Genomic DNA, 22960 nt, shown 5'->3' on the forward strand with positions numbered 1-22960 from the left:
TAAACCATGAATACAAACAATATGTACATTTGCTCAATAAACGTAAACAGTTATAGGACAAAGAAAAACTGTGCCCACAAAGCAGAGCAAAAGTTCCTTAGAGTGAGCTAGCAACATCAACAGGTATAACGAGATAATAAAGGAAGAAATAACAAACGATCAAACCACAGAACTTGCAATAATCCTACTAGAGATTACACCTGGGGTCCCACTGCACTGTTAACCCGCACAGTCAAAGTTTAAGTGCCAACAATTGCAAAAACACACAGTAAATGGCTCCAAAGTAGCCACTATCCTCACAAGACAATAATTGAGAATGAAGATGTAAATGCTGCTGAAATGTGCACACTCGAGTTTCGGCTTCTGGAGGCCTAATGAGTTTCGGCAGTCTAGCCTTCCTCAGGTCGGAATGGCATAACAAAAGCTGTGAGGGATGGGTAACTACCATCTTGGCTCAGGCGGTCTCTCAGATATCTCCATGCAACCACTGAATGCAGGAATTTCTTTTGCTGCAGGTGCTGTAACAGCAGAGAATCTGTCATCGGGAACTTTAAAAGTGGGTTCAATAGGTGATAAAACTCTTGCCGAAGCAACTAACAATAATAGACTACGTGCTCAGGAAGAGCTAGGCTTCCCGGCACAAACAGAAATTCTAAACAGAGAGGCCAACAACGGTAACCAGCTTTTTTCAATTGGCGCTCCCGAGCATAATACCACCTGAGTTCCGTATGATTTTGGCTTCTCTGGATTTGTGTCCCTGGGATTTACTAAGTTCCTCTAGACCCACAGACTATGCTTACGTTCCACTCTTTTAAAGAAGGGTTTCTTTTTTCCACATACTTCACCAACCCCTGGGTTACAGGATACAGAACCAGCTTTCTATGCAATCAACTTTGCATTGACTTCATTATTTAAGTTATTTTAAAGTAATTAGGGATGACTTCAAGGGACAAGCGTCCACACTCTCCCTACTACTATGAAAGATGAATTACATATAGGGGTTTATCAATTGAATGTATATGTGTCCCCCTTTTCTCCCCGTAGTTCAGAACAGAGAGGGGAGACCGATTTAAACTCGCCTATATTAATAGACGAACCGACTACCATAACTCAAATTGGCGTCCAGCTTGAATCAAACAAACTTGAAAGTGATGGGATGCCACTACAGTCGAATAAAAATGTTCTTCCTAATCACAGACTTAATAACCCAGACAGCTCTCAAACCTGACGGTCTACAGGAAATTGGGGCAATCAACCACACAAATGGCAATGGACACAAGGAAATGGTGTCCATCATACAGTTCACCTTCAGAAATTAAACTGCAAAATGGGAAGAAATTGAGGAATAAAACAAAGAATAAAGGATCGAGAATGTTTTCATGCCATTTAAATAAACGGTTGGCAGAAAGGGGCAGTTCCAATAATGATGGTCCAATGACCGACACAAACAAAATCACCACACCGAGGTTAAATACCATCATCAACAAAATAAATGGCAAGAAAAAAGTAAAAAAGAAGAACATAGAACACCACATGACCGGAAAGGGGGGTTACGTACCTTCTCAGGCCGATTCCCGAAGTGGTGTTTGATGAGCTAAACTCCAGTATTCTAACCTTGAACTTGGAGGATCAAGTTTCTGTCTCTCCAAACTCATCTCAACTATTTGATTCACCACTGGTCAGGGAATCTATACGGGAATTGAAAACTGACCCCAAGCAGGATCTTTTGCACAACCAAAACTTGGGAGACAGTGGGAATGTATGTGAAGTAGGACGTGACCAGATAAATGAACTGGAAACAGTAGATTGATGCACTAATAAAGATTCAGCGAACTCTGTGTATTATTTAGGGATATCATCAGGCTTAGAGAGTAAACCTTAAAGATGGGAAAAATAAACCGTATAGTATTCTTAGGGGTACGTCCAGAACCTCGTTAACAAGTTCAAGGGAGGCCACCAAACAGTCTTCTACTATGCAAGACAAAACATGTTTCAGTAAATCTGACTCCCGGTCTAGAGAGACCCATTGAAAGAGCTTAAACACAAACTCTCATTAACTTGTTAGAAAATCTATTTGTGGAGGCCGATCCTCAACTGCTTAATCGTTCTTTTGTTTTAGCTCTTTTCAACATAGTTCCCAATTTAAACGCTATAGCACCAGGGGACATAGATTATGTGGAGTTCATCAATGATTACGTTACTAATATAGTTACCAATGTAATTACTAAAATTGTGTATGATGTCATCCGCCGAGACAAATATTTTGCCTTATACTTGTATTGAGAAGATCTGTTCCCCACTGGGTGATTCTCAGTATACGGATTCTGATTTGAAAGGTTAACACATTACTGTCACAAGCTCAGAAGTAAAACCAAGGGAAGTGGCTAGAGTACAAGTGTCTAATGTTGTTAGAAAGGGAAATATGGATTGGTCATGGCTAGCAGGGACGGTAGTGCCCTCAGAGTAGGATAACCATGACAAGCAAGTCATAACCCTGCCTTTACTCCAAAACGTTTGAATATTTTGTCTTGGAACACGAGGGGTCATTTTCATCTAAAAACGAACCATCAACTTGAATTAATGCTTCATGAAAATGGCAACCTCCCTTTTCAAGAAATTCGCCTATTACAATACGCTCTCTTGGATGGGTCTGAAATTGCCTTTCAAGCAACCTCAAAATCTATGAACGGCCACCCACCGGGGGGATTGCTCATCGCCATCAAGACTGGGTGTGGGATGTATATAAATACACAGCAGATTACTAGAGGAAACCTAGCAGTGCAATCCTCTGTGGGAAAGGCAATTGACTTTTCTGTGCTGATGATTAATGTCTACTGGGACAAAGGGATAGCTCCGCTGACAGACTTCCTGGAGACTCTTATACAATTTGCAGAAGATTGGCTTATTAAACAGATAAATGGTCACATATTTTTGGCAGAGGATCTAAATTCACTTTGTAATGATGATTTAGAAAACACTTGTATGGAAGTCGGCACAACAAAAAATGATATAAAACCCAGAGGAACAGCCTGGGTAATGAGTTTGAGGTTACTTGGACTGACTATGTTGAATGGTAATATCCCAGGAAACACTCTTAGGCAATCGTCGTGGAATTGTGGTAGTGAGTTTACCTTACTGGATTACATATTTGTTGACAAATTTCTCTTACAATTTTGTACCTAATTTAGGATGCTACCAACAACTCTTAGTGATTGTAGTATGGTAAAGGTGGTATGTGCACTTACTATAAGGGAACCTGAAGTCAACCCCTTTTTGCAAGGCACAATGAATACAGGAAGAAATTAATTTACCTGGAACAAACCCAGGTGTTGGTGAATTCATTTTTATGAGACACATTGGTGAATACTACATATGATTGGAAAACCGCCACTTTTAATATTGATCATTTTCCTTCATTCATACAGCCTTCACAGAATAGGTTAATCGATCATACCCATGTTGGTTAAAGAAACCACAAACATCAAAACAGGCATAATTTCAATCCAGAAGAGAAAGAAAAAAGAAAATTAAGGCGTGACATACGTCAGCTGCAATTAGAATCAAATGATTAGGTGATTGTAGTCATAAATACAAAAAAACCTCAAACAGAGCCATTGTAATTGGGAAACAATCCCTGTTGAATAGCTCTGCAGAAGCGACGCTCAGGATATTAACTAAAAAAAGTGATATGAGTTTTTGGACCATGACAAATTCCTTGAGTGAAGACCAGGCCAAAATCCAGGCAATTGCAGTATCCGAGACCAGTTGGATTGCACACTTCACAAAACTTTATTCAAAATATTTCTTCATGCGTCCCGGGCCCCAATTGATTGGCTAATGGTCTCTTTAAATCTTCTTCTGAGACCTGGGCTACTATTTTAACATTGTATTTTAACAACATTTTAGAATCTAGACACTGTATCCTAAATTGTGGCAAACCTTGTATATAGTTCCTAAAAGGGATTATGAACATACCCCCTAAATAACTGTTCAATTGCAGTAATGAATGCAGACAGTAAAATGTTTGCATCCACACTTTTCATTCATTTGACTGCTTGGGCGGAAAGCAGGGGTCAACCGTGAATATTTCAGACGGGATTCCGAAAGCACATGGGAACTTAAGCTAACAGATTTCTTTTCAAATGTTTTTATGAGATGACGAAAGGAAAAAATATAAACCTATTAACACAGACTCAATTGATTTGCCTATGGAGTTTGATCTGTTTAATATAGAAAGATTATGGACAAAGCTAGACAAATGGGGAATGCCTCCTGGCCTACCTGCTATTATTAATTGTATTCAAAAGACAATATTCGAGTAAGACAGGATACCTAGGTCAGATTAACAAAATGAATTCTTTTTTTTTATTAGCATGTGGTTTAATAAAAAAAGGAAAATAAAATCAAACCTTAAGCTTTATACCAAACAAAGAAACAATCACAACATAAAATAAATGGATAAGCTATCTCCACATCTTGACACTGGTCATAGCCTCCTACATCATTTTTGAAAACAATAAACATTCTGATAGCCCAGATACATTTTCCAATTTCAAGTTCCGTCCCATTTTCCATCGTCGAGATTACTTCCTTCAAAAATTATAATAGTGCCAGTGTTAGAGACACGGTCTCCTTGGAGAAGGATCCTCTACCAGTCATATGCCGATAACGTCATAGTATGCGTAAGAAATCTTCCCAGGTATCTAGTTCTTTGGAGTCGCAGTGTCAGACATATTAAAGTCAGGTGATATTATGTTTCCTGACTACCTTTGCACAATCTGCATTCGTAGTTCCCCTGTATTTTCACTTTGCTTACTTCTGTGATTTCCATAGTTGGCATCAAATGTAAATGAAATTGCATGAATTGACTTCCAAGTGTGTAACTGGGAAACCTTTCCAAGTATCTTGGCACTTTACCCCTCTGTCTGTATTTCAAATCAAAATGGCAGTATAGTTTTGTTTTTCTTCCCTTTTCACATGCATCAATCCAGTCTTTGTCAAACAATTTGCATTTAGCCTGTCCTGGATTGGTCTTTAAATTGTCTTCTGAGATATTCAGATCCCGCAATATCGCCGCGCAAATTGTTTTCCAAGCGACAAGAAAAACGTCAGTATTCTTTAGTAAGGCGTTGTTCAAGACTTTAAAGCCCCCTTCCGGGAGTTCCTAACAGACATTTGCGATAACATTAAAGTGTTTTCCATACTGTAATAGAGTATAAAGAGGATAGACCCAGCTCTTCTCTTATTAACTGGATAGGCAAGCAGGTTGGCAAGGAGAGAACTCTTCTCCAAAATAAGCCCTCCAGTTGGGGCCATACCGATGCTGACAGTGTAAAAGAGGCCTCTGCTCCTGCTCCATAGGTCAATATCGGTGCCACTTTCCTACTGTAGTATTCAATTAAGGGAATAAGTGAACATTTACATTTTTTGGAATTAATAAGGCAGGCCTGAGCAGCCAGATTTCTGGTTTTATGTTGTAAAATGGCTTCTCTGAGCATCCTCTGCTCCATTATTTATGCAAATTCCTAAATAGGTGATTGTTGATACGTCATAAATTTGTTCACCATTTAGGAAACACAGTGTTTTAGATGATTTCTTCTGTCCCTTTCTGCCTCCCAGGGACAGGATTCTTGATTTAGCTACATTTATTTTTAAGCCATTAGCTTCAACATATACGGGTAGTGCACTGAACTGTCTTTGTAGGCTCACCAATTTCCCTGCTATTGGGGGGTGGGGTGGGCAGCATCTGACATCCTCAAAGGCACCAGCAATGTCAGAAATGAATAAATTAAACATTGCCAGTGCCAGAGTGCAACCCTGTTTTAGCCCTTTAGCTGTTTTTATGGGCTCAGACAGGTTGCCCTTTTTGTCCAGTCTGACCTGTAAACTGGTATTAGAGTACAATAAGGTCAAAGTTTGCAAAATGTCCTCTGGACAATCCCAGTCATTTAACTTATCCCAGAGCTTTAGTCTCTCAATGGTGTCAAAGGCCTGGGTGAGGTCAATGATGCAAGTTAGATTTTACCAATGTCTTTTTGCTTTGCTCTTGATTTAATCAAATTAATCAAATTTATTTTTTTAAGTAGTCCCAATTCCTTGGACAAAACCAGCCTGCCATTTATCATACCAGCCAGCTTTTAACCTCCAGTCTGTCAGTACCTTTAGTAGAAGAGCTCCAAATATCTTGCATGCTACATCCAAGAGGGCGATATGCCTATAATTTACAAGGATTCAACCTATCGCCCTGCTTGATTACGGGTACAATGATAGAAGTTTGGCAAGAGTCGGGAATCATCCTTGTTCTCTTGATTTCCATAAACTAATCATACAGCATATTAGACCATTTTTCAGGGTCTTTCTTTAAGATGAAATTGGTAAGGCAGTCCGGTCCTGTCGCCATTGAGTTGCTTGCAGTTTTGATGATGTTCTCTAAATCCCCTTTCTCCATGGGAAATGGACAAGTTCTCTTTGATGGTCGATCCTCCTCTTTTTCTTCCGATTATGTACCAAACAATGCACTAAAATGCTTACTCCAGGCCTCTCCCGGCACTGCATTTGAAATGAAAGCGGCTTGCGGTACGCTTATGTTTTTAAATATCCTCCACATTTCTGAGGCATTTTTAGGTGACACTATTCTCGATATAAATTCAGCGTCGCTCTGGTGCATAATCCACTTGTGGCCTTCAAGCCAGTTTTTATAGTGCTGTTTTAGGCTTCTTAGAGTATGTGTATTTTTTGGAGTTCTCTTATACTCATTTTCAATTCCTTCTTCCTTGAGGCTACTCCCCCATCGTAGATGCGATGCTTTACAAAGGTATTACGGCTGCCCCTCTCACTGATTTCCTTAAAGGCCATGAGATTTTGTTGTGTTGAAGGAGGTTTACTTTTTAGACCTCCTTTTACCAAAGTTCCAGGGGTAGCCCTTTGAATTTTAAGTCTATTTCTCCCTGTTGCAACTAGGAGATCCTCTTGCCCGTGCACTTTCTTTGCCCCCAGCCATCCCTTAATTATGACAGTTAAGATACCATGATCGCTGGAGTTCGTCATCCTCACCTGGAGGTTACTCAAGTTGGTGTATATTGTCTCAGAGGCAAATATATAATCGAGTGTCTTTTTCTCATTGCCTCTCTTCCATGTAGGACATGCAGCGATGTCCCCCTCAATGTGGCCATTGACAATATGAACATGTGTATCTTCTAATTCAGTCCTCCAAGCGAGACCTCCGATTATCTGAGGGGTTGCAGTATCAGAGAGGTCTGTTATCAACCTCAAACTTTCATCAAAACAATGGATGTTGAGGTCTCCACATATTAAGAGGTCCAGATTTTTCCATGTTCCCATTGTTTCCTCCATTATGGCATTTGACAGATCTTACAAATCCATTGGCTGCTGCTGATGCAATGTTCCAACATAACTTTAATAGGAGTATCATCCTCTTCTTTTTGTGTTCGACAGGTACTATTGATACTAGCATTGCCTGAATTAAAGCGAAAGACATTTTCCAGAAATTATTTATAGATTGCGATTATTTTTCAGTGCCATTAGGAGTCCCGCCACCGGGTGGCCACTCTAGCCCTTTGTTGCTGGATTCATGTGGACCGAAAATCCCTTCAATAAGGGTTGTTCGTGCAGCCATGCCCCCTACCGACTCATTACGAGGGCCGCTTGCGGGACCCGCTAAGGATGCCTGGTAAAACCAGACGTCCTTAGCGGGTCCTGCGAGCAGACCAGGATGCTAACAACGGGCCCGTCATTAACGTGACCGTTATTAGGATCCTCCCCATTCCCATTGAGCCCTATGGGGGCTCAAATGGGAATGGAGATGTACCAGGTCCGGGTTCCTTGAATGGGGAAACACTGGGCCGTCTAAGGTCAGAATGGCCCGGTATTTCCCCATTAAGGGAACCCGGACCCAGTCCCCTAAAAGCGGCATGGCTACCTCCATACTTGTAATGAGGCCCCTTGTCTCCTCAGATCACCACTATAGTGTCTTTTTGGTGGTTGCCTCGTAATTTGCTCTGTCTTTTTTGTCTGTGTTTTTTTTAGATTTAGTGTCATCATGTCTCCATCAATTATTTGGAGCTCTTAATCTGATCATCATAATTGGCTAATGCAAAGCCCATTGGCAGTAGTTTTGTTATCTCTTGCAACAATAGATTTTTCTTCCCTAAAGTTGACACATAGATCACTACTTTATCCAGTATCTCCTCTTCTGGAAAGTCGATCAGATTCTGGAACCTCTGGAAGTCACTCGAGTCTATGCCCTTAAATGCCGGTATACAGTGAAATAAACAGAATATTTGCCCTGTTTAAAATTAGGTTGTCATTTATCAGCAGAATCCTTTGCAGGAGTAATCTATGTGGGTTGTTATTTATTTATTTACATTTGTAAAGCAGGCAAAGCGGCCCTTAGGCATCGTGGCGCTGTTACAGTAGGCTTACTTAGTTGCACAGAGAGTACAGAAAATGACAATGAGGACAAACACTATGGTTAAATGCTGCAGAGAGAGTTACATGGTGGGGTTAGCCAGGTGTTCCTTGGTTACAGTGGAAACATATCATGGTGATTTATGCAGTGGGTATGGCTTGAAAAAAGGGTGAAGGAAGACAGACGTACAGTGACATTAGAATTGTGTATGGCATGATGTGTCCGTTTTTTCAGGGGACGCAAGTCAGCCGCGCTAGAAGTTCTTAGAGCAATACTAACTATTATACAGATGGGGTGTCAATGGGTCTGGTACACATGCTTGAAGAGTTTGGTTTTAAGGGCTTTACGGAAGGCAGTGTATGAGGCTTCATTTCTGAGTGAAGTGGGTAAGGCATTCCAGTTTTTTGGTGCTAGATGTTGGAAGCTGGAGCCTCCAGCTTTAGCTCTTTTGAAAGTAGGCATGTAGATCTGATTTCAGTGTTCAGATCGAATGAGTCTGGAGGAGGTGACTGGTGTTATTTCTTCAGATAAGTAGGCGGGGGCAGTGCAAGAGAGGCATTTGTGTGTGATGGCCATGGTTTTAAATAGTATGCGCTCTTTGACTGGGAGCCAATGCACATCTCTTCTAGCCTTTGAGAGATGTTCCCTTTTCGGGATGCTCAGCGCCGCTCTGAGGGCATTACTTTGAGTGGCTTGCAACCTGCTGAAGTTTTTGGTGGAGGTTCCCAGAAACAGGGGATTGCAGTAGTCCAATTTGGCCCCAATGGTAGGCCTGGCTATTGCGAGGCAGTTTTTGGTTGACAAGTAGGGTTTGACCGCATTGATGATATTGGTGGCGAGTGCTGCAGAGGACACGATGGCACTAACTTGGCGCGTCATGGACAGAGGAGTCAATGAAGACCCCTAGTGTTTTGACTGCTGATGACACAACGATAGCAGTATTATCAATGTTGAAAGACCTGTAATGAGGGTCAAGTTTGTTGAGCGTGTCTTTGGTGCCTACCAGGAGGATCTCTGTTTTTATCTCCATTGAGACATAACCCATTCACTGCCATCCAAGCCAGTATGGCTGTGAAAGGGTTGGCTAGGGCAGCTGAGTCCTGTTCATAAGAGCCTGTGAGAGGGAGTAGTATTTGAGTGCTGTCGGCATAGTTTGTGTACGGTATTCTGCGATCATCCAAGTCATTGAAGAGAAGTATGTTTGTTAGGCAGAAACCTGTGCAGTTCCCTTAGGGACCACTGCAAAAGATTGAAGACTACAGGTGTTGACAGTAAACCCACTTGGTAGCAGTCTGCACCACCCAGATTTACCTGGTAGCTGTGGCTGAGCAGTCAGACTTCCCTCAAGAAGAGTTAGGCAGTATGCAAAGTATACACAATAGGCACTCAGATACAACAATACAAGCAAACACTGACCAGAGCTTTGGTATCAAAGTATATAATTATTTATTTAAAAACACACAGTTTGAAAACACTCCAGCACTCTTGTTGTAAAATATTCGAAACACAGTTACTATTATTATATATACACCCCTTTTTCCTTATCAGATAAGTCACAGTAAAACACCACTTATTTTCATACAGAGGTGAGCGCTTAACTAGATTGCACTCCAATAAGTTTGTGAGAAAGGGAGGGAAAAAGACAGAATATGGAAAGGTACACCACTCTAAGATTCAGGAACACTATTAGCAAGGCAGAAGAGCAAAAGTCACTGGTGAGCCAAAGTACAAAGGCTGGGCCCCCTCTTAGAGAGAGCAGAGCACAAATGCGCCCAAGATCACACAGTTACACTAGGCTTAGAAAGTCTTGCAGAGGGTTCAAAAAGAGTTTAGAGAGGCTTAGGAAAGTTTAGCCAGGGTGTCCCAGGCTAACCCAGGTTCGAAAGCCGGGGGCTAAATCTACCCTGTACAGTCGGTAGCAAGGGAAGCCAGGCGGGACACGGTACCTTAAGTGGAAAGGATCCTCCAGCGGTGGCAGTTGTTCCTGGTAGTGGGTGCAAGTTGCGTCGTCGTCCAGGGGAAGAGAAGATCTCGACTTGGAGGAAAGATGAAGGTTGTTGCACTACCAGGGCAGAAACCAGCCGCTGAGTTTTCCGGTTAAAGGTGGTACCTTTGTTTTGCGGTCGTGGTAAAACGTGGTATCCCGGTTGCCGGGGTGCTTGGCACGGGCAAGGCGGCCAAGAGGTACGTCGGGAAAGCCAAAAGACGGTGAAACTGGTTATCCCCACAAGTCAAAGGAAGAAGACTCTCCGGCGTGAGATCTCCTCTGTCGTTGGGAAAAGTGGTGAGGCAGTCCAGCGGTGGTGGTGTCATGGCAGGTTGGCTCAGCTTCTCCCTCGTCGGATTCTTAGGTCCTGTGGCGACTTCTGAAGTTCCAGTCCCCAAAGCCCTGCTTTTATGCAGCAAACCCCCATTCACTCAGCCTAGCTGTCAATCAAACATGCTAAGTGGTGAGCCGGCCGGCTCACCACTTGGGCCAATCAGGATGGAGTGCGACTTGAGTTGCCTAGGCAACTCAGTCCAGGGTGCCTACATTTCCCTCCACCCCTCCTAAGTACCCCAGACAGAGTGGCACCACTTTGGAGGGCTTCTGTGGAGAAGCCCGCCAAAAAGTGGAACAAAGAGCCCGACTTGGGTTGGTGTCACAGGAGAGAACACAAACGCCATTTTAGAATCAAGTTTTGGCAAAAAATACCAACCGGAGAATTAATATTAATTAAATAAACCGGCGGTATGTTCGAGGCTACCGTAAATAATTAAATAAAGATAGTAGCCTAAAACAATGGGAAATCCCATAGGAAAATATTCGCCGTTGAATATAAAAAGTAGTATCCATTGCCACCAGCCAAAACTCGATCAGGGGGGACGGAGACGTGCCCCCTCGACTAACAGACCCCGGGGCAATTGAATTGCCCCAGCCAGTACGTCCACAATATGATGGTTTGTACTGGTTCTGTTCAGAATTTAAGACTAGTAAAGTCAATGGTGACTTTACATGCCCTGGCAGACAGTAGTCAGTCCCAGGGTATGGAGTCTATACTGGGGGGTCACTATGACACCCCTCTGTTACTGCACGGAGGGTGCTGTGTAACACACATCACAAAAACACATGAAGCCCTATGGAGTAAAAGACCCCATAGCCCATTAAACACATCTAGATTCAAAGAAACACACTCAAATCATGCCCAAGAGTGAGGGTAAAAGAGTCTCACTCTTGGCAGGAGAAAAAAATAAACCCCAAAAATCCAGAAAAGCTGCTGGGGGACTCACTAGGTTAGGAAATTCAGTCTAAACAAAGAATTCTCCCTAACAATGTTGTATAGAATAGGTGCAGTACAAGACCCTTGTGGGACACCATCGTGGATGGTGGTGGGTGCTGCGCATGCATGGTCAGAAAAGACTCTCATAAGTCTACCCTTGAGAAAGGAGGAGATCCAGGATGTAGCCTCGGGGAAGAAGTTGGCAGCATTTTTTGAGTTGTTTACATAATGTATCATGGTCAACGAGATCAAACGCAGCCGACAGATCTAGGAGGAGAAGTGCCGGCTTGCCTTTGTCCATGATGTCACCGAGTTGTATATTGAGATCAAGAAGAGTAGATTCTGTCCCATGGCCCAGGCGGAAGATTGCCTCTTGCCCAATATGCTATTTGCTTCCAAAAACTGCTGGATTTTCATATAGGCAACTTTGTCCAGAATTTTTAGAAGGAATTAGGCCATGGTGATAGGTCTGTAATTATTGGGTGTCTCTGGCTCTAGGGAAGTTTTTTTTAGTAGTGGGCGAACCCACGCCTCTTTAAGGCATGCAGGGACTATGTTGGAGTTGAATGAGGCATTAATGAAAGCTGTCAAGAACAAGGCCAAGGTGTCCACACACTCCTTGACGAGATTGGCTGGACAAACATCGCCTTTGCAATTTGAAGTTTTGATTTTCCGAATGATGTCAGTGTTCCCCTGTTCATCCAACAAGGGTGGCCTCCCTAAACACCTGTCCATCAGGCCAGAGTTTAGAAATCCATTCGAACACAAATATATTCTGTATACCCACAGGTAACAAGGTTGAAGATTGTTCTTCATAGATATAACCAGTCTGGATGAATGCTGGGAAGGTTGCAGACCAGCTGCATCAGTGCTCAGGCAAAGAACAGACTTGGTTTTAAAAGTGAATATTGAGCAATTAATTCAAAAGAACCAGTCAGATATTCATGCCAAGCAACTCCCGCAGCTCTCTGTGTAAATGCTTCCAAAACACGTTCAGATTAACCCTAACGCACATTTGAGCAGAATTTACATCGTCAGTCTCGATGAAACCCCTTTGCTGGAATTGGACCAGGATCCTACCACCTCTTATCATTACCTTGATTGAGGAGGCACTCTCAAAAGCATGCGATTTAGAGTGGATTACGCCATGCACAAGGGAATTCCTCACATAGAAAACATCCATTAACACCAGTATTTTATGCTCTTCCAAAGATGCATAAAAACCCAGTGAAACCCCCTTTCAGGCTGATTGTAGAGGCAACGGAGGGCATCTTCGATCCTCTTGAAAAAAATATGGACAAGGCACTACAACCCCAAGTACAAAAAACATCTACATATTCTAAGTCAATTGCAGCTTACTGACCTGGACCATGTAATTTTTTCCTTGTACGTAAAGAGTTTATACACCTTCATCCCACAAGGCAAAGGGGTTGAGGCATTAGAGTAATTTCTAAGATAATTCTATACAATATTTTTGTACTACTTTGAAATAATGAACATCCTGAGTTGACAGTCCTGGGCCTCTAAAATCATCTGGAAATGCTTTATAGAGGATATATTTAGAATCTGGGAAGGTACAAAGACTGAGATCGAGTTTGTGGAATCCCTTAATATTCACACACGCATCAAGTTCACATTGGAAGTGGGGGAACCTGACCTATATTCTTTTGAGGTTTGGTAAAACTGGAGGACAATGTATTTACCACAAGCATTTATAGGAAGCCTAGGATGTAAATAATACCTTGCACTTTAGAAGCTTTCATCCGCCACGTCAGAAGAATAGTGTTCCTTACAGTCAATTCTTAATATTAAAGAGGCTAGTCTCAAATATCACTACCATACAGAAGGAATATCATATGACAGAGGTTTCTTAGATGCAGCTACCCAGAGGAGACATTAAGGAAATCATTTGTGCGGGCAGGCTCTAATCTTGTAAAAGGGAAAAGCTTTTAAGACGTAGGCATAGGTAAGACAACTTACCCATCATTCATACAATGACATTCTCTAAACAAAGTTTTCAGATTTCTAGAATCATCAATAGGAACTGGAGTTTTATCAGCTTAAATCCATTGCTGCATAAGCTTTTTCCTAAAACCACCTACGGTGGCCTTTAAATGGGTAAACATTTCAGGGAACATTTGATCAGAGCAGAAAGACCTAGAGAATCTACTTAGAGAACACTACACAACCTCAGGTTAGATACCTTTCCCTGCGTGATTGCCTACATTGTGCCGATATAATAAAAGGTAATTCAATTAGCCACTGGGGGAAAAGAAAACGGAATGATTATGCCACTTGTGATTCTCGTTATGTCATACAATGTCCTTGTGGCAAGTATTATGTGGGGCAGACAATCAGGAAGGCAAAAGAGAGGTGGACGGAACATAAGTCATAAGAACCTTAGGACAGTCAATTGTGAGGGGTCAGTGATGTGAAGCAGACAATGGTTTGAAGATTTAATCAACATTTGCCATTTTATTCTTAAAGAAATATGTTTAGCATACCTCACTATCCCTACTCTGCTGAGGAATGCCCTGCCTAACCAAAGCAAGGGGACACACTAACATAGGATAACTAGCCCTCACACCAAACAACAAATACATGAATTAAATATATGGCAATACAACATGACATGAACAACTTTCACAGTCTCTGAATAATCTTCGAATATCCTGGGTCAATTCCCTTCCCCAGGATCGAAGGTCAGGTTCTGTTAGTTTTCAACCAAAGAAAGACATGTCTCAAATTAGTTCTTGATATTTCAAAGTCAATAGGAAAGTTTGTTAGCCAAAGTTCTATTGATAGCGAATCTCTTCGCCTTGCTGAAATATCCACTTTCCACTTCCACCAAATAGCACCAATGATAATTCCAGTCAAGATGCTTTAGATACTTCAAGAAGAATTGCCACAGTTAAAAAAATAAATGCAATATCCACCACTCAACTGTCAGTAACACACAGCTCTTGGCTAACATTTAGTAGCATCTTAGTTGCAGTTTTAGAAATCACAATGGTATATTCGTCAGTATGACTTCTCAGTGCTGGTGCCTCCACTTCAACAACTTCTCTTCTACTTGACTCGCTATGAGATCAGTCACCTTTATCTCATAGTTTTGCACTTTGTTTAAACTGCTCCAAGGTTGCTGTCACAATTACTGTTCCCGGACCAGGTGATCACTGTTTCCTTAAACAGTACACTCCTGCAAAGCGTATACGATGCTCCTGGCAGTTACCATGGCGCCTGCATGAACATCGCGGCTCCAAGCGGCACAATGTTCCAAGCCTACTGAGCATCTCTACTGTTGCCATGGTTGCACAACACTCGACCACTGCGTGGCACACACGCTTACGTCATCATGTGAAGCGCTCAACTCGGAAGCATAAAGAAGCAAGGACTCCATTCGGCTAGCACTTCAGACTTAACTAAGTCCATTGTTTGCTTGCTCCATTGTCTCTTGTTCCCAACTTCTGTGTCCCATTACCGACCTCTGCTTTGCATTACGGCTTGCCATGGATCTCGATTTACTATGGTCTGCTGTTACCGAGCTACGCTTTGTTATTACGACTCCCCTGTTCTGGCTGATTACCTGGTTTATGAAACAGACTCAAGAGTAACGGATTTGGTAATTACCATCTGTCTTACTAACAGAGAGCTCTGAACTTTGGACGCCTTGCTGGTTATTCACTGCTCCTCTGTCTCCCGTTAGAGTGCCCTTGTGCCGCCCGGGTATTCAGGTCCTTACTGATCATATTAACCCCCTCCGCCTTTCGCCTAGGCATCCCCCAGGCTCCATATTTCTGTCCTAATACTCAAATCCAGGAATCCCATCAAGAAACATCATCTCGTTAAGATTTTTTTGCCACCTGTTCTTAATCTTTCTTTCAAAGAACCAGATTCATTTCTTTATGGTTTCAACCAAACACCTGTACTAAAACTGTCCCTCATTAGAAAGGAAGGGCGTCGTTTCAGTCTTTTATATGTATATAAATGGAGCGTGCGTTCAGAATATCGATTATCTTCCTCGATTGTACCGATAGGAGATATTCATGTCATAAGGTCCAACACAGAAAAATAAGGAACTATGGTAAAGTCGGAGACCAAAATACTGCGAATAAATACGTGCAACCCTTCCATGTCGTTGGGAGGGTTGGGTTTGTTTTACATTTCTGTTGGAGGGCGATGGGCCGTGCGGGGGGGAAACAAATATTACAAGCAAGTGAAGCGAGCAGAGAAGATGGCAGATGAGGATGAGGATCAGACAGTGAGCGGCGTTAAAACAAGCATATATGCCCTGTATAATGGCCGGCATCTGGGTTTAATTGCCAGGAATTCTGCAAACCCTCCTCACCATATGAGAGATTGGTTCACGGTGGGGGCTGGTGTAATGATGAATGTGGCAGAAGCTGGCACAGCTGCTCCGTGAAGTGCTCGAATATCGTTGAGTTTCGTTCATTGGGATCTAGATTAACAAGTGATGTGTTCATACAGCTTGTATAGAGACTGAAATTCAGCTTTCCTGAGCAGGAGTTTCAAGCCCTTTGGGTTTCTGGTTACATCATAGGTCACTCATGAAGCATGTACCTTTGGGGGACGAGGTGCCATCGTATGACTCAAAACCAACTTTTTCATGAGGTGCAAACAGGGCAGTTTCTAGTCCATTTGGTGCCCAGAGCTAAACACTAAAATGCGCCCCCGTGCTCGGCATGCGCACCAATACCAAACTACACTCCACGGCTCCAAGTGAAGGATGGATTAGAGAGAGAACCTGACGCCCAAGTTGGCAGATGCCATGGGAAGCATTGGCACATGTGGATGAAGCAAGACACGAGGTGCTATATTAGGGAAAGGCTGCCTCATTTATGAGGCATACATATGTACAGTGCAGATCCTTGGGTGGTCTGATGGTGACAGTGGTGTGTGTGTTCATGGAAAGAATGTATGTGGTGTGGTGTGGTGGAGATCGGTGTGCTGGTGAGGACTTGGTGTTCATTGTTTTGACTGTAATGTGTGTTTGGACTCGGAGTACAATGTATGGCACGTGGAGTGTGTAGAAAGGGTATTGTAAATTGAGGGTTGTCATTGTGATGCATACATGTGTAGATATATGTGCGTGGGTCATGTGTGGCGGGAATAAGCTGCTGGTGGGGAAGGGTATTATAGTCGTGTGCGTGAGAGAGATTTTTTGAGGTGTGGGTGTAAAGGAGCAGTGTTGGTGCTAGGAATGAGGATCTGCTGTGTGCATAAAAGGAGTGGTGAGCCTGCTTTAGGGAAGTCTGTGACTCTGGGTGAGGGCTGTACTTGGGTGGTGTCCGAGTGTGACCTATTTGGGTTTTTATTTGTGTGTATGGGAGGTGTGTGCGTGGTGCGGATGACTTGTTTTTTTTTGGGAGGTGTTTGTATATAGAAGGTTGTGCAGATAGAATATGAGCATGTTGTTGGGAGTGCAGAATTGTTGTGAGTCGTGTACAACGGTTATGGTGCCTGGTATTGTGTGTACATGGTGTAGCAGGCATAAAGTGTTGGTGTGTGTTGTATATGAATTATGTGAGGCTGTTGTGGAGCTCAAGGTTTTTCTGTGTGGTTGCATTTGAGGTGTGTGTATATGTGTGTACATACAAGCATGCATGCATGTTGCTGGGCTCTTGAAAACCGCATTCACAATGAGTAAGAAATGAGTCTTGAAAAAGACACCTTGCACCCACATCTGGTGATCAGGCATGGGGCACATTGCTCTGGTATTATTACTCCATACCAGACAGGAAAAAATAAAATTGTACCTCCAAAATAGTTTCCAATCATTATTACATTTTTATTCGACACATCCTTCACATTTTAAGTACATTATAATGTGCCCTCACAACTCACATTAACCACTTCGTGTAATTAGAAGTGCATTTACAAAGGTATGTAAGAGAACTTCCATTTTTGGGAATTGCCGTAAACGTGCACTTTTGTTGACTTGTACCTCTCCCCAAATCGGATAGCCTAATCACACACACCAGCGCTCCCCAGCATTCCCCAGGCGAATGCCCAATTTGCAGTGCTTGCAATACCTTAAGCCAAAGTGTAAACCAATGGAAAAGTCTTCCGCTTCTTCTTAAGCATTCAGATAGCGCATTGCAACTGACAAAGCACCCCAAGCCAGGCCAGCCAGGCCTCACCGTCCCCCCAGGCTAAACATCAGTACAAAATATAACCCACTCCCTCTGGGTAGACTCGCTTTCGAGCTTGGCTTTGAAGCTACTGTGAAAGAAACGGCCAGCTTGGCAGATTCTGAAAAGCATCACCACGGATTGCAGTGCACCGCGAAACTGCAGAAAATGGTGACCCGGGCTCACAGAGCCTCTCAGGTGTTACGTAGGTCAGAAGATGCGTAGGCAGCACCTGCTGCCACTACTTGCCCAGGGTAATTGTGCCCTGCCCCCCACCAGGGCAATCACGCCCAGAGGGAAATTCCACCTCCCAGGGCAATTACGCCCACTGGGGTAATCTCGCCCCGCCCCCCACCAGGGCAATCACGCCCAGAGGGAAATTCCACCTCCCAGGGAAATTATGCACCCTAGGGCAATTGCGCCCCAGGCAGCTGCCCGCCTCGCCCGGGCCAAGAAACGGGCCTTGGTGCAAACTATAACTTTTTGACCATTACATAGGACCCACTGGTCTTGTATCCTGATTTGCCTTCCTACACATTGCACAAAGAGTTAATGTCAAGTAAATACTTATTGTGATCCAGAGTGTAAAAGTAGGTCCTGGAAGATGTTGGTGTTGAGGTAACCAGGCTTATAGGCTACGAGTGGGCGCTAAATAGATCCTAGAAATTTGAAACCAAGACTTACCTTAGTTTAGCATCATTTTAGAATGGTGGCAGCGACTCAGCCAATCAGGATGCTGGAAATCTGGGCACTATTGTCTATTTGCTGATAGTTGTCTGGAATGTCTGCTTCTGCATGGCCAGGTGCACCCAACCCTAACGTTCTGAGTCTGACCCCTGGTTATTCTAGTCGCACCACACCCACACTTATTCTCTCCCCTCTTCACCGACAAGCTTTCCTCGCATGGTGGCTCCTCTCGTCTGGATTCTCCGGGGACTGTATTGTGCCGCACCTCGCTCCACAGTGGGGACAACAGCATACTGCACACCACATGTGTATCCCTCTCTGCGCTTGCATTGACTGTGGACTTCCTTTCTTGCCTTCCTCTGTGTGCAGAGCACTGTCTATTTGTTCAAACTCAAATCTGCTAAAGGAACGGCTTGAACTATCTTTTACAATATGCTTTTCCTAATGCATCCTTTGCATGACATTTGATTGCACATTGATGTTTCACGCACTAGTTGTTTTGTTGAGTTATATTTTGACATTTTTGTTCTGTACCGTATTAAACATCTACAGTGCCTTGGATAAAGGCGATATAGAAACGTTGTAATAAATGCAATTAAAATGAAAAAAAAACTGTCCCTCATTTCTTTGCAGCCTGGTGAATACCTGGTGGTATTTTTGCTCTGTCAGGTGAACCTCTATCTTGTCCATTCTCTTTTATCGGACAGGGTGGTATTTCACAGGGAAGGTCGCTCACTCAGTGGGCTAATCAACCAGAAATCCAAATAGCGGATCTTCTCCGTTCTTATAGGATCTGGAGTTCCTGGGTAGCGTGAGTACTGACAGTTGCATCTGAAGACACTTAGATATACCACCAGAGCCTCAGTACTTTGGACTACTACTACTACTACAGCTTCAGTACTTTGGCGTTTAGACAGGCTTCGACAAGACACTTCAAAGTACTTAACAACTTCAATCAGGCAAGGCACCCTTACTCTGAATAACTCTTCAAAAGGGGGAACCTCTTTGCCTCTCTTTTCTGTCTGCCACAGTAACAACTCGAGTTTGCCTTTAAGACTTATTTTTATTTCTCTTTCACCGTCTATGGCACTAAAGATTGTGGCAACTTCAAGATAAGCTTTACAAGCAGCCAGTTTCCCTTTGCAAACATTATTTACACCTTTCTGCCAGTTTTCAGCCCAAGTAATTATCCAGAAGCCTTGGTGCCACTCTCTTAGCTTCAGGTAATGCTTGCACACTAGGAATGTAAAGGTGTAACGGTATACCGTTAAAAATACAGTGAACCACTTAATTGAACAATAATAACTGTCATACTGTTTATACCGTTAAGTGTGCTTTTCAATCTGATTTGGAAAGGCTGCAGTAAGCAAGTGCAGCGCAGTCTTGGTCTTGTACTGTTAGATGTGCCATCTGCCAAGTAGTTTCAGTTGGAGCAGTTTTTAATGCCATTCCATAAACCACACGTGCATGACACAAAATCAATATGTTGGCAATAGGAAGAATAAATACAGTGCCAAGGAGGAAAAGGGTTTACTTTGGGTTGGCGGCTTTGGGGTTTATATATTTATAATGGATAATGTTTGCTAAACATATGACAGTGAGGGATTTCCCTGGTTCTATCATTGAATTTACATATAACAATTCACTCATCTCAGTGGGTATTCCCTGCTGCCATACCAAAGGGTAAGATGTCCGTGATTACTGAACACCTTTTGCAGAGAGGGAGAGAGTGGGGGGGAGAGAGAGAGAGAGAGAGAGAGAGGGAGAGAGGGAGAGAGAGAGAGGGAGGGAGAGAGAGAGAGAAGGAGAGGGGGAGAGAAGGAGAGGGAAGAGGGGGAGAGGGGGAGAGAGGGGCAGAGAGGGAGAGGGAGAGAGAGAGAGAGAGAGGTGTGTGTGTACGCGCTACCATCAGCCTCCATTGATCGGTGGCATGCAGGTTATAAAGATGGCAACATGTTCACCTTCACCAGTAGCCAGTGGGGGAACTAAACGCCTAAATGACCACTTAAGAAAAGCTATTCAGTTTGCTTTGCCAGTCGCAGCAGCCCCCCCTCCCCCCCACCCTCCTCCTCCTCCTCCTCTCCACATGTGTGTTTGTGTTTGGTGGAAGCAAGGGGTGGCATTTCAGTGGAAAGTATGTTGAAAAGCCCAATTCTGAGCCTGGTTTTGTTTGTGATGATAAATCTGACAATTTATGACCTTTTAGAAAATATTTGTTAAGATTGGTTAACTGCGAAAACCATGATATACCGTCATTAGGCAAGAAGGTTATCGTACCGTCATAAAACTAATTTCCGAGAACATTGTCACAACGTAGCGCAAATGAGGTTTGTCCTATTGGAAGTGGTGCATTTTTTACCTAGAGGTGGGAACCTACAGAAGATATTGTCGCATTGAGAACTCAATCGGATACATAAATTGGACTCTTTGGAACCACTAGGTATGAAAGATCTTTACCGTAGCCCTTTTCTGTAGTGCCAAGAGATGTTGCCAATTTCAAATGTTACACTGTAGATTGTACACTGACTAGTCCCTACCCTCTTCGAGAAAGTGTTACAATTCGAAATAAACAGTCCTTACTCATTCTGAGTAAGTATCACAATTCCGACTGGCCTTGATACACAGACCATTAATGTGATTTTCGGGACCATCAAGAATACTAAGGGTTTTTCAGATACTATTCAGTGAATTTAGCATGGAATTATATAAAAAGGTGCAATATATTTCAACTGTGTCCACATTACCTACTGTATATTACATTGTTCATGTTGAAGTTTGTTACTTCAAATTTGATAATCTGTTAATCATTGGTTTAATACTAGTTATGAGTTACCAATATAACTTGATAATGGAGTGATATAGAGTTACATATATGGACCATATATGGACCAACATTCGACAATGCATAAAGATATTAGTATACATCAGTGGCCTTCAAACTTTTTTGGCCTGGGCCCCCCCCCCGAGCAAAGTTTGGGCAGGCCGAACGCCCCCAAAAGTGCCAGATGGACAGTATGTAGCAATCACTATGAACTTTTGCGTACCGTCACCGCACCCTACTCCAGTGCAGATCCTGGGCTCTCCCCACCCTACTCCCACCACTATCCCAGTGCTGCCGCCCATCCTGCTCCCACCGCAGTCCCATAACACAAGCATACACACATCCATACACATATTTAAATAAAAATAAATCATCCATAAACGTACCTTCTTTAGGGGCCTGCGTGTGGTTGCTAAAATGCCCCGCTCCAGGTTGCTCTGCCTGCATGTGCGAGGAGGCGCAGGAGCACCCCCTCGCACATACATACATGCAGTGCCCCAGCCAGCATTTCCAATGACCTATGCAAGGCTCACGAAGCAAAACACCCCCAGTGTTGCATGGCTCAGTGATCATGTGCGGCTGGGGAAACAAACTGTCAAAGGCAAACAGTGTTTCCCTTTGACAGTTCAGCCAGCCCAGGAGCATTCCCTCAGCTGGAAAAAGCAACTGAGGGAGTGTTCAGTGTTTCACTGGGCTGGCTCTTTGGCTCCTCCATAATGGGTGAGGTGGCCAGTGGGTGGACACCCCCTCACCCATTATGGATGAGCCGGCAGGCTTGGACTGGCCTATAGGGCAATAGGGCGATGACCGTACCAAAAATGCAAAATGCTAGTGTAGGCCAGTCAAAATGGCCCACTTTTTTGGCCAATGTGGGCCAGTTTGAGGAGGTACTTCACTATGCAGCTAGTAGTTTTGTATTGGTTACAACACAGTCTTTATATAATTAATGTTCAAAGGTATATACAATATCACGATAACTCACTTTGTACTCCGAAAATCAGCAATGGTAAATATATACAGTTTCTAAAGTGGTACCACTAACGTTAGCAGATCTCATTAAAGTGCATACGGTCAGAACGACACACAGATAAGAATCAGGAGGAAACCAACAGTAGAGAGGAAGGAAAGCAAGGTGATTGAACAATTGGCAGAATACTGGCCCCTACCGCTAGACACAGTTCTGTGTGGAGATCCCTCCCACCCCCCCAACCTGGGCAACCTGTAGAAGAAAGATACAAGCCCAGTCCGTATATTGTTCCCACTAGACTTTCCAAGAGTTCGGCAACCCCAAAGTACCTTTGCGTTGTAGCGTTCAGCGTCAGGGAATCAACGGCCCTTCTTGAGTGTCCTCCCTTTCAGACAGGAGTCACGAGTCGAACGTCTGACGGAGAACAGGTCGAGCTACGATGGTGAAGTGGCTGCGTCGTTCCTAGCGGTGCTCATTGACGGGGAAGCGTAAACGTCCTGCAAGGAAGAGGCGTGCAGGGCACCTCAGTGTCGATAGTTCTGGACCGCAAAGAGTTTGAAGAACTGTAGCCCAGCAAGGGCGTCGAGTCGTCGGCGTCTGTGGTCTTTGGGTGGCGGGAAACCCACCAGTGGATGCTCCTCGGCG

The 22960-nt window shown here is 43.4% G+C and overlaps 1 protein-coding gene across 1 annotated transcript in view; it reads right to left on the reverse strand.

Moving 5' to 3' along the window:
* ATG14 (autophagy related 14) overlaps positions 1 to 22960 on the reverse strand; it is a 1873818-nt gene that overhangs the window by 971259 nt on the left and 879599 nt on the right. The gene's annotated exons all lie outside the window — the stretch shown is intronic.

The sequence above is a fragment of the Ambystoma mexicanum genome, chromosome 14 (genome assembly GCF_040938575.1).
Source record: "Ambystoma mexicanum isolate Mex_15411 chromosome 14, UKY_AmexF1_1, whole genome shotgun sequence".
In the NCBI taxonomy this organism is placed as follows: Eukaryota; Metazoa; Chordata; class Amphibia; order Caudata; family Ambystomatidae; genus Ambystoma; species Ambystoma mexicanum.